The sequence below is a fragment of the Magallana gigas genome, chromosome 1 (assembly GCF_963853765.1).
Source record: "Magallana gigas chromosome 1, xbMagGiga1.1, whole genome shotgun sequence".
NCBI lineage: Eukaryota > Metazoa > Mollusca > Bivalvia > Ostreida > Ostreidae > Magallana > Magallana gigas.
In genome coordinates this window covers 55,696,022-55,708,653 of record NC_088853.1, presented here as the reverse complement: position 1 = coordinate 55,708,653, position 12,632 = coordinate 55,696,022, and the positions used below count along the sequence as shown (strand labels likewise).

At 34.1% G+C, this 12,632-nt stretch overlaps 1 long non-coding RNA gene across 1 annotated transcript; it reads left to right on the top strand.

Moving 5' to 3' along the window:
• The first annotated feature begins 8,755 nt into the window (after positions 1 to 8,755).
• On the top strand, positions 8,756 to 10,911 carry LOC105335608 (uncharacterized). Its single transcript, XR_010714570.1, has 3 exons — positions 8,756 to 8,939; positions 9,231 to 9,400; positions 9,718 to 10,911. It is a non-coding gene; the product is annotated as an uncharacterized lncRNA (long non-coding RNA).
• The last annotated feature ends 1,721 nt before the right edge of the window (positions 10,912 to 12,632 follow it).

The window sequence follows — 12,632 nt, the reverse complement described above, 5'->3', positions numbered from 1 at the left end:
TCCTAATCAACGGGGGTAGGGTGGGAGTCACAGTAGATGGGGGTCTAACTTTTGCGTGGGAATATACAGAGAAAATCTTTCAAAATCTTCTTCTGAAAAACTATTTGACTAGAACAAAAACCCCATGTAAATTGTGTAGAGGCATCCTCAAGTAGTGTAGGTTCAAGTTATTTCAAATCGTGATCCCCGAGGGTAGAGTTACTTTGGAAGATATTAAGAAAATCTTTCAAAATTTTCTTTTCAAAAACCCTTTGACCAAAAAAAGCTGTAATTTGTGTTGAAGAATCCTAGGTAGAGTAACTTTAGTTTTGTTTAAACCATGATGCCTCGGGCTTTTGACAGATCCAATTTTACAAAGTAAAACTTTTAAAGTATTAAAAAAACCTCAAATGTCTATTGTATTGTTTTATTTATATGTTAGCATTTTGACAAATTGTTTAAAATTGTTTAGACTTTGGCCCCTTTGACAATATTTTTAATTTACAAGGGTTTCAAAGTTTGATTTACAGGTTTATATATTAAAAATGAATAGCTGTGTAAAAAAGTTGATATGCTCAATATGTGATATGACTATAAAATTACCCTGTTGCAAAAGGGGCTTAATGATTAACATCAAAATTTCCAGGCAGGGGTGTTCTTCTTTTTAAAAAGAATACGTTAAAGTACATTGTTCAGATTTTTTATAAATGACCCCATAAAGCTGATTTTAGTATGGCTAGTGATGCTCACGTGAGCGATGTGATACATGGGCTTCTTGTTTTGTCTTGTACTACGCTTTATGATTACTATCAATTTTTGTTAAAAAGAATTAATTTTATAAAATAAAATAAATCAAAGAGGAGAAATCTGTCTCTGTTAGGATATTTCATAAATAAAATCAATGTGAATGTTTAGATAAGCTTACATTTTATTTGATATCAATGTTTTAATTTGGATAAAAAATATAGTTTATGTTTTTTTAATTAAGAATACAGTATGTGATAAATTTTAGATTATCAAACTATAAATTGATGGCGCTTAAGTAATTTTAATCATAGGTTGACCTTTGAAAAATGATTGCCTGACCTATAAAAGAAGCTTTTTTTCATGAGATTAAAAATCCGTCGACTGTAAAAAAAAAACAAACTGTTAAACGGTATATTTTTACTTTTTTAGGCAATCCTCAAGTTAGCTCACAAGACTCTAATATTCAGGTCGCAGAAGCTGACATGGAGCTTGAAGGTATAATCAGTTTATTAAGTTTTTATTTTATTTCCCCTCTACAAAGTGCTCAAAATGTTAAAAACTGTAGGCATAATCTAGGTTTAGTAAATCTCTGTTTAAGAAGTAAAATTTGCAAAAATATTTTGGTGATTCATGTATGTATGAATGTAGCGAGTATTGTATAAAAAAAAACTATCACTCACATAAGCAATTGCAAAACGAACCCAGGCCCTTCGCTGATTACATGCATTAAATTAGGTGTTGTTAAATTTTACCAGATCTTATGAATTATCTTGTTTAGTGAATAGAAACTGACGTGTTTATTACACAGTCATCAACAGTTTTACACTTATTCCATTGAAGTGTTTTACGTTTGATACATGTACAGTTACTTGATTAAATACCACTAAAAATCGTAAAATGAGCCATTGAACAGGATTTCTATGCAGAAGAAAATGAGAAAAAACAACCTTTGCTTTAAGATTTTATCACGGATCAATGATTTCTTCGATATTTTTATTTCAAGTGCTTTACATTTACAACTCAACACTTTTCAACGGAATTTTTTCTCTCATTTTACGTCAATCAACCGCCTTAACCGATGTAATGTTTTATTTTGACGTCACGTTGGATAGGAATACACAACCATTGATGACGTAAACATAGATCTCCGAGTATTGCAACTCTCTTGCTGATATATGCAGCAACCTCCGACTTATCAATAGGATGTGATATTGAAATGCCATGTCATGAATTTTATAACATATATCTTTAGAAAAAAAAGAAAAATAATAATAAAAACACATCATGGTATAAATGATAACTGTCAACAAATTGATCCGTGCCTATATATTAAGTCTCATATAATCTTTCCTGAAAATTAAAGCTGTTTGTTTACCAAGACGTCATACTCGGACATCGGAGAGGAACGATGCATACCGAGTTCTTCGTCATGATTGCCGCTCATTTGCAGAAAGGGTTGTGAAATAACAACAAAAGAAAGACGGAGAGGGGTTTGTAATCAAAATAGATTTTAACATGGCATTTTTATATCGAATCATATGTTAACTGGAGGTTGCTGTGTATCAGCTCGAAAGCTGTCAGATTCAAAGGCTAATATACATGTGGGATGCAATATGAAAAATGCCAAGTAATGATCTTTACATCATATACTTATAGAAAATCAAAGAATTTTTTTTAAAATCACGTGATAAATGATTGTTGTTAGCAAAGAGCTATGTGTCTATACATTCCGTCTCTTATAATTTTTTCTGAAAATTCTGCGCTAGCGGCTTGTTAACCATGTTGGCTTCGATAAAATTATTTGTCGCCATAATTTGAGATCGAAGTTGAACAATGATGCCAAACATACCAAAATCTACGTCATTTTAGCTGATGATTAACAGAAAAAATGTGTAATATCTACCGAAGTTTGCCGGTGAGGGGTTTATTACGCACTGGTTGGTGAATTTTCGGTTTTTATCTCACAGGACTTAAAGGGGTTTATTTTCTATAAGAATGCGATATTATATAAATAGTGCCTGTTTGGGAGGGTAACAGTTGAAATTGACACCCCGAGAAAACCATTGTCAACCGACATATATTTTGTTATACTGAATGTCTTTTTAAAAAATTTTAAGAAAATTTTACTGCTTTTATATAGGAATAACGTGAATTCTACAGCGAACCGTACGCGCATAATTTTCGCGCATGTAACATTTTTTAATGTTACCCGTTGCCAAGTGCGTTGCTAACGCTGAGGGTAATAGTAAATATTATTAACTGCGTCTTAATCAATCAGATTTCAGTATTTAACATGAAAGTATAACAAAAGAAAATTATTACATTAGTGATACCCACTGAAAATTAAGCTAAACATGAAGTGAATTTGAATGATAATAATCTTTCAAAAATTTATATCGATAGTTGCAAATAAAAGTGACATTCCTTTTTTTCAGGCCAACCTCCTTTAAGCTCACAAGATACTAATATTAAGTTGGCAGAATTTGACATTGATCTGCTAGAAGGTATGTTTATTGTCCTTGGTTACACTTATCTTTTTTGTGCTATGTTGGATTCCCCGCTTGATTTTGAGGGCAAAGGTAAGGATAAATTCCCTACAGTTTGTCTGTGTGTACTACTTTTTTTTCCGGACGATATTTTAAAGAGCCTTTCAGCTTTTTTTTTGTTATGCATTTTGTAGCACAACTAAAAAAATTAAAGGAGACACCTATTGGTTTTTACATAAAAAAAATCTTTGAAGCTGTCACCCCCTCCCATTTCTGTTAATGCTTTGCATGAAAACCAAAAGATTTAGGTATAGTTTTGTCCTAAAGGATTATGTATTTTGTTTGATTAATATTTGAGTATGTCCTAAATTATTTCATGTAGTAAAAAGAATCAAGACACGGGGGGATCGGAATCATTGGTTAACGAAACATTTCTTTCAAGTGTTTTACGTGTAGGTTCCGGCTCATGAAATGTTCAGCTGTCAAACACACAGGAAATCTAGAGTACCGGAGACTTGAACCCTCAACAAAGCCCTGCTACTCGTCTGCCTGAAACAACGGTTGGGCTTCACTCTCAGCTGCCTTTAGTTAAAGGCGCCTTTCACATGGGGAATGTAGCAAAAACTAAACTCCCTCTGCGGCCGAGTGGAAGAAATAATTCAGAGAGCATGCGAGACAACGACGTTACGTGAAGAGAGTAAGCCGCTTGGTCGGAAGGCGGAGACGGATGTGCAGTCTGTACTTGGAGACCAACACGTCGGATAACAACAGACCAGAGGCCGGCTTGGAAGCTGGGAGCTTTTACCTCTTGTAGAGAAGTGAGGCAACCCTGGCAAGGAGAAACTAAAATTGCGTGCGCAATAGCATTCTCAATGTCTGACCAGTGACTCTTCTGCGCACCTAGATAAGACGCTCAGAGACTATTCAGCAGTGATTGGCACTGAAAAAAAGAACAAGTGCTTTAATCATAAGGTAAGGAATCTACAGAAGAACGTCAGAAACACAAAACTTGGGGTCGAGAGTTATACAAATAGTGAATACCATTAGCAACGTGATTTTTCTATCTTTATTGAAGTAAATACATATACGAGGGTCAATCAAAAAATACGAAGACAATGTGGCTGTTTATCATATATTTTTCATGAAAGTCAAACTAAACGGATTAATCTGTGCACCAACACTTATGTTATTGATATGCCAAGTTTTAGTCCATTTGATGAGACGGTATTTTTGTTACCCCTTTTTAAAAACAACATGTTTTGTCACCACGGCGCACGGTAACGTTCAAAACATGACGTCAAGATTAAACACGCACCGTTTATAGATATACCCCATCTTTATATCATGCTTAGTCTCTTGTGCCTTTCTCCTTACAATTTAAAATGGCACTGAACCACTAAACATCTTATTTGCACACATTTGTACGAGAATCATACGTTAGTTCTTCAAAGTTTTCATTTTCTAACCGTGTATCTCTTAGTTTACAGTAAGGATAACCCTGAACGTCGGTTGACGTTACTTCTTTTTTGACTAAATATTTACAGATATTCTACTATCTTTCAGGGTGTTGCTAAAACGCGGAACGGAAAACGGAACGGAAAGCGGAACGGAACGGTAAACGGAAAATATCATATCACGTTCATCGCTTTAAAAGGGTACAGACTGGCCAGAAACGATTTACTTTGTATCATGTATTCATATCTAATGAATGATTATCAACATGTGGCTGTCTTATTGATATTCTTATAAGTGTCTATCAAATATACATGTAGCATTATATTCAACTGGCGTTAGTTGAGTACGAAATGTATACAAATTGTGAAATATTAACATGATTAAACGAGTAAATTTGCTGTAACTTTTTACTTATTAGTCCCCTACCGGTTTCCACCGGAGGGGACTATAGCTTTCCTCCGCGTCCGTCAGGTCGTCTGTCTGTCCGTCCGTCCGTCTGTCTGTCTGTCCCACTTCAGTTGTCCACACTTTTTTTCTTTATGCGTTTGAGGAATAATATGAATTTTGCTGAACAGCTTCAAAATGTCAAACTACAGATCCAGTTTACACTTTTGTAGCGTCTGGATGGCATATTAACGAGAAAATTAATTTTTTATATTCAAATTTTTTAATGTTCGGGTTCGATATTCTGCATAACAGTGCATTGTTTTCACAATTTCCACAAACCGGTAGGGGACGTGTATTGCTTATGCAATACTTTCAGAATGCTTGTTTTTCTTGTATAGGATTGCTGGCATATCAGCGTAACGTATGCACTTAGTAAAAGCGTTTCATGTGTTTTATGAGTATTTTTATATTTCAAATATGATGTATATATATACTTACATCAACATTGAATTTTCGGTGTTCTATACGATCTTAAATCATACAGGCGATACAGTATCATTAGGATGAAGAAAAAAACCGCACGAGTGACGACATTCATAATAAAAATACATTAAAATACCCGGTACTTAGTGAAACTATTATTTTTAGCTATGCAATTTTGTTTACGTTTGCATTACTTGGAACTTGTTCATTCCTGGAGATATATAAATATGATCCTAATAGAGAGCTCTAGACGTTGCCTGGTTTGATTTTCCGATTATAAGTTGTGACTATAGTCTGTCGATCTCAAAATGTTCCTGCAGCACATTTGGATGATTTATAAAAAATACACATACCTGTAAAAGATGCAATTGAAATTGATGAAACGAGAAATATCCAAGAAAACTTCATTGGCACATTATCATCGAATATTGGCACAGGATCGAAAACAGATTTCTTGCGGAGATTTATAATGGGAAATGTTGACACGTTTTCTTCATTTGGAAGTCACTCAGAGGACCTTGCACAATTTTTCAACGTTATCATCCGGGTCTGTTGAAATGCAAAACCCTGTAGACTTCTTTATTTTTAGCTGTGTATTGAAACCAGCTGATGAGCTAGAGAGGATCGACGTTTTAAAGAAGGAATAATGAGAATTGTTCATGCTTCTGAAAGAAAACGATTGAACCCTGAGGTATAGAGTTATTCAGCAAAATGTGAATCGAGGATATTTTGGGACAGAATATAGTGGTCAATGCATGCACTGTTAATTTTGAGGAAATAATATTATTCTTGAATAAATAATCCAATATTCCTAATTAAAAAAAATATATTAAAAATTACATAAAGCATATGTGTTTAGCATGATTAACAAATCTATCAAGTAAATAACATTAGATAAGATTTTCCCTTTTCCGTTCCGTTCCGTTTTCCGTTCCGCGTTTTAGCAACACCCTCTCTTTCAGGCTGTTTTATATTCAAAATACAATGACCACCACCCCCACAAAATTTATTACAGTTAAACACAAACTTGCAAATAATTGTTGACTTATTATTTGCACCATTGAGCATTTTCACAGCTTGTATCTGCTTTTTCCTGAGTTAAATCCATTTTATTTGTACTTCTCGTTGCGCCGTGACGTCCGGCGACGTCGATGTTTTTAGTCAATTCTAAAGAGGACTATCTGATTTAGTTATTAATATCTGTTCGACAAAACAATTTATTCCGCCATTATTTGGTACATAGAATACCATGAACTTTACTAAATTTGAAGTTTCAATATTATTTGGTTTTAAGCCCAATTTATGGAGATATTACTTTCAACATAATATGGTTTATTGTTGACATAACACACATTTTGACCGTGCGCCGTGACCTCATTTTTGCAGGATTAGATTCTATATAATTCTTAGAAATAAAGAAATTTATTAACTTTTTTTCTTGCAAATTGTTGAAAACTATTGCTAAATTATGTCTACCTTGAGTAATGATATGACGTTAAGTAACATAGATATGACAAAAGTCTTCGTATTTTTTGATTGACCCTCGTATATATATATATATATATATATATATATATATTAAAATAACACAGGCTATCAACCTAATAGAGATGAGGTAGATAAACCTGGCTGTCTAGTCTGCATCACGCAATGGTACGGGTTAACGATATATGCCATTAATCAACGCCAAAGATTAAATTGAACGAAGGTTTGACTGCAATCCTCATTGCGATAATTCTCGAATTTGAACATTGATTGAATGTCTATAAAGAGTCGTATATATCAAAGATTGTAGAATATTTAAATTTAAGCAGGTTAGCAAACAGTTAAACCCAACCGGATACTTCTTATCCCTGTCACTACGTATACATGACGTACAACTTATCAACTTTTAGCAACGCGTCTTTTTGTTAACTCGTTCTTTCTATTATTTCTATTCTGATTTACTTAAAACAAAGTAGCGTTTTAAGGTTGAATAACACATAATAATTAAATAGCTAGCCTCGGATCGAAACGACATTTCGTTTGATTAAACACACTTTATAGCCGAGTGGATAAAAGTGTTGGGCTAGTGATCCGTACATCCTGAGTTCGAATCTCGCAGGAGCTTTTGTAGTTCAGTGCTGATTCAACAGCCTGTGCTGAAGACATGTAACAGTAATGGTTTAATAAACATGAACGTACAAGTTTGGGTAAGAAATGCAAATGCTATTGCGATTTTTATGCGATATGAGCCGCAATGTTGCTTCCTCTTACATGATTGAATCGAGGGAATTTTTACAATTTAAGAAATCTATTTATAGAAACACAGTATCGTGTGTAAGAGTCAGAGAGTTGTGAACTGACTGGTTCTCTACTTCAGCTGATCTACGACAAGGAGACAACTTATCACCGAACCTCTTTGCTCTTTTCATCAACGATCTCGCGCAATTAAAGAACTGAGGAAAGATTTAAAGGTGGGCGAAATCAACTTGAGTATTTTATTATATGCTGATGATATTGCTCTTTCACCCGACTCAAAAGAAAATTAACAAATCAAACTGGTATATCAAGATGGACATCACGCATTACATCACTATTTGAATATATGAATCCGTCTTATATTTATGATATTTTATCAGTTTGTGATGTTAATGGTTTTGAAAACAAGCTGTTACTAATAAAATTGAATGGTTAGAAGAGATAAACCAACTACCAAAATTGCGATTTTATAAAAGCATGAAAACAAATTTAAAACTCAAAATTACCTTAAATTGAACATTTCAAATTTCAGTAGCTGCCTCTGTATTTGTCGAGATGCAACAGGGACACCTATTGAGAGTAGTGTCCAAACTTTACACCAACAATGTCCGATGCGTTTTTGAGGTGGTTAGCTACATTCGCTAAACAGATAGTTTTTGTTCATGACAACAATAAATCAAGACTAATATGTTAGGCTATTGGTGCGAAATGCCGACAAAAATACTGGTGTTATTGTCAATGCAAAGTTACCCACAACAGGTTTAATGGTGTAACAAAATTCGACAGAAACTGTTGATTTTCAAATAAAAATGGTTATAATAATGATAGCTTTACCTTCTAATATCCCATTTGCTCCATCAGGAGTGACCCCTTTACGGTTTCCTTTATACATGTATAATCTTTCATTTTGCAATTCCCGATTTTCGATAGTCAAGTCATGCAAGAGTTATCCTTCGTGAGTGCAGGTATTGTTCACTTCCGGTTATAAACAATAACATGGGGAAAAATTACTGTGCCGTTAAAGAATGTCACAATGTCTCTGGGCGTATTGGTAGATTTGGTAAACCGGTAAAACTGCATGAATTACCAAAGAAACAACACCTTTGCACTGCGTGGCTTAGAGCTATAAGCCGTAAACACTTTAATCCCAAGCGAACTCGGGTAAGAATTTCTCTCAGTAAATTGGAGGCACATACAAATCGCCACCTTACATGTTATAAAAACGCACTTTCCTCAACAAATCAGGACCCTCTCCCTTGCCTCCTCTCTCTCTCTCTCTCTCTCTCCCCGAAAGCTTATTGATGATGAACTTTTTCATTGGAGGCACATACAAATCGCCGCCACCTTACATGTTATAAAAAACGCAGTTTCCTCAACAAATCAGACCCACCTCCATGCCTCTCTCTCTCTCTCCAAATGCTTATTGATTATGAAATTTTTCATTGAATTCAGGTGTGTTCTGACCACTTCCCTGAAGGAAATGGAAGGACTTGGAACAATCAAGTTCCAACCCTTTTCCTTCCTCACAAGACAGTGAAATCAGTTAAAGTAAGACTGTCAACGAACAGTAATAAGATGAACATAGAAAGCCCAGCCCAGGCAGTAGATGTTAATGACCACAAGTGATTACTGTAACACTTTGTATCATAATAACATGTTATACTTTATCATGTATATAAAAAAATATTCTATTTAAAAAATCAAGTGCACATATTTGTAACCATAATAACCTGAATGAACATTTTAACAGTGTTATTTACTTATATTTATTATTTATTATAAAAGTCAGATAATGAGCATAACTATGCAATTATTCTGAGAATGTCAGAAATATGATCCTTTGACTATGGTAGTTGAAAAGTTTACACAAAATCAAGTGTTCGTTACTATTGGAAAAATTGAATTGAAAATTTTAACATTAATTATCTTATTTTTTCAGTTATTCTGTTCATCAAATAGTGAAAGGACCATCCCCCTAACATCGAAATTTAGATATCGATTCTACTGATAGCAAAGCTAGCAAGGATATTCTGCCATCCTCTTTGGACAACTTTTCGAACTGTGAACTCCCAGAGATAACCATTGACGATATTAAGGACAATAATGACAAAATGTTGTTTTATACTGGACACCCTGATTATGGCACATACAAAGCATTATTTGAAAGCCTAATACAACAGGGAGCAGACAAGCTTGTGTTGGATTCTTCAGCTATGAAAACAGAAACTGATGCAAAGAAAGGGGGAGCCAAGAGGAAGCTTAGAATTGAGGATGAATTTTTTATGGTTCTCATGCGATTAAGGCTTGGTCTTTTACTCAAAGATTTGGAATTTAGATTTAAAATTTCGTCTGGAAGAATATCAAGGATCTTCAAGGCATGGATTCAGTTAATGTGTCAGTGTTTGCAGACAATTGTGTTTTTACCACCATTGAAAGAGATGAAAGCGATTCCTAAGTGTTTAGAGAAGTTCAGAGATACTTGTATTGTCTTGGACTGTACAGAAATATTTGTTCAAACTCCTTCATCTCTACAAACCCAGAGTCAGACTTTTTCCAACTACAAGGGCCACAATACACTGAAGTCTTTGATTGGCATCGACAAAATTGGAGCAGTAGTTTTTGTATCTCGTCTTTGGGGTGGGTCAGTATCGGATACCCAGATAACCAGAGAAAGTGGACTATATGATCTCCTAGAGGAGGGTGATGCTGTTATGGTGGACAAAGGATTTATACATATTAAGGGCGATTTATCACAACGTGGAGTTAAATTGTACTGCCCTCCTTTTCTGACCAAAAATCAATTTACCAAGAAGGAAGTTGAAAGCACCAGGAGGATTGCATCTGCACGCATACATGTTGAGCGCAAAATGGAGCAGATCAAGAACTTTCGTATTCTGCAAGGAGTTATACCAATAAGCTTATGTGACATTGTAGATGAAGTTTTTTTTGTGTGTGCATCTCTGACAAATCTTTTACCACCTCTTGTAAAGTAGGAATAAGTACTAGGATATATGTTGTATCTGTGATAATCATGTTATTACAAAAATGTATAAATAAAACATGCACACATCTCATTGTTATAAATCTAAAATGTGCAGTTTTGATAAAATCTAATGTAACAAACATGAAAATAAGAAGACAAATGAAATTTTTGTACATGTGTTTCTTGAATTTGCATATCAATATCAATTTAATCAAATTCATTGTTCACATATGTATCTATAAATAAAATTTGCAATACCAGTACATATTTCTATAGTAATAATAGATTTAATTGATTATGATATAAGGTTTAACATCGAAGTGTCCATTAATTTATTATTTCATCAGGACCGGGTACTTGAATTCAATAACATGTTCCATGGATCTTTAATACATCCTCCAGGCTCAAGAGAGTAATGAAGGAATCATGTTGTCAATATAAAACTCATGAAGTTTCTTCTTTAATTTATCCCAATAATCTGCATCAAAGGAGACCTCAACTATTTTAAAGTCTTTTTTAGTGTACAAGACAAAATCACATGTATCAATTTTGCAAATGGCCATTTGACCTTGCACCTGACTGTAATATCGGTGTGTAGACTTTAATGATATTTCATTTGTATCTTCATCATATATACAGCAAAAGCCACTCAATTTGCAAGCTTCAATGATTGTTTTTTCCCTAACACTGTATGGACATTTTATTTCTAATAATTTCCTTGAATCTTTTTTATCACAATACACAATACCATCAGGACTTGATCCCAGATATGCATGATGCTCACTTAGGAACAAACCACAGTCGACTACATTTACTTTCTGTTTGTTAAAAAGCTTTTTATGTGCTATGTATCTTTTTCGAGCAATTGGTTCATATTTTCTTCCCCACCTTAATGCTGGGGTATCTATGGAGTCATGACCTTTTCCAACAAATTTTTCGATTAGTTTTTCAGGGGATGTTGAATCCTTACGGACATATACATCATGAAAGTTGGAACTAGTTATTCTGCATTTTCTTGCAGTTTTCCACATTTCATTTTGATTTTGACCACGTGTTCTAATTTCTAACTCTTTAATTATGTCAAGAGATACATTAGATATTGCTTCTATTGCTTCCTTAGCTGTTGAACAGGGGCTTATCAACTCTTTTATATCAATGTATTTGTCAGACTTGTAACTTATGTATTCAGAGGTTTCCACCTCTTCAAATCGAGCAACATTTAAATCGCTATGACTTCACAGTTTTTTTCAGGTGTTATCATTTGCAATAAAACAGCATTTGAATTGATGTTGCTCAACTTACAACACAATTGTGTTCTGAAAGAATCATTTGGTACAGGAGGGGGGAATTCACATCTTGATTTTTCTGAAGGTTCTTTACCATATTTAAGTTTTTTGAATTGAATGTTTTTCACCATGTCCGCCTCTCGCTTTCTCTTGCTTGGCTTTGACCACTCGCAGGGCTTTGATGTACATGGCTCTTCATTTTCGTCTCTTGTGTTTATATCTTCCAGGGAAAAGAGAAGGCCTGCAATATGGGTGCACCCCTTACCAAGTCTGAAATTGATAATTTTGATAAGAATTTAAAGTTTTAAAGTAACATGTCAATAAAATTTAAATGCCTTAAATTAATAATGATATGCGGTATAAATGTATACATATAGCTACATGTATAATTCCTTGATAAAGGGCTTCCATGTGCTGATACTAGTGATAACAAACACTGTATAATTCAACTGGTTACTACATACTTAAACATAAAATGACGTTAGTATTAATTTCTAGGGGAAAAATTCTCAAAAAATTAAAATAAACAATACTATACCCTGCAGGACACGAGCAATATGCCTTTGTTATAGTGCATGGAGAATC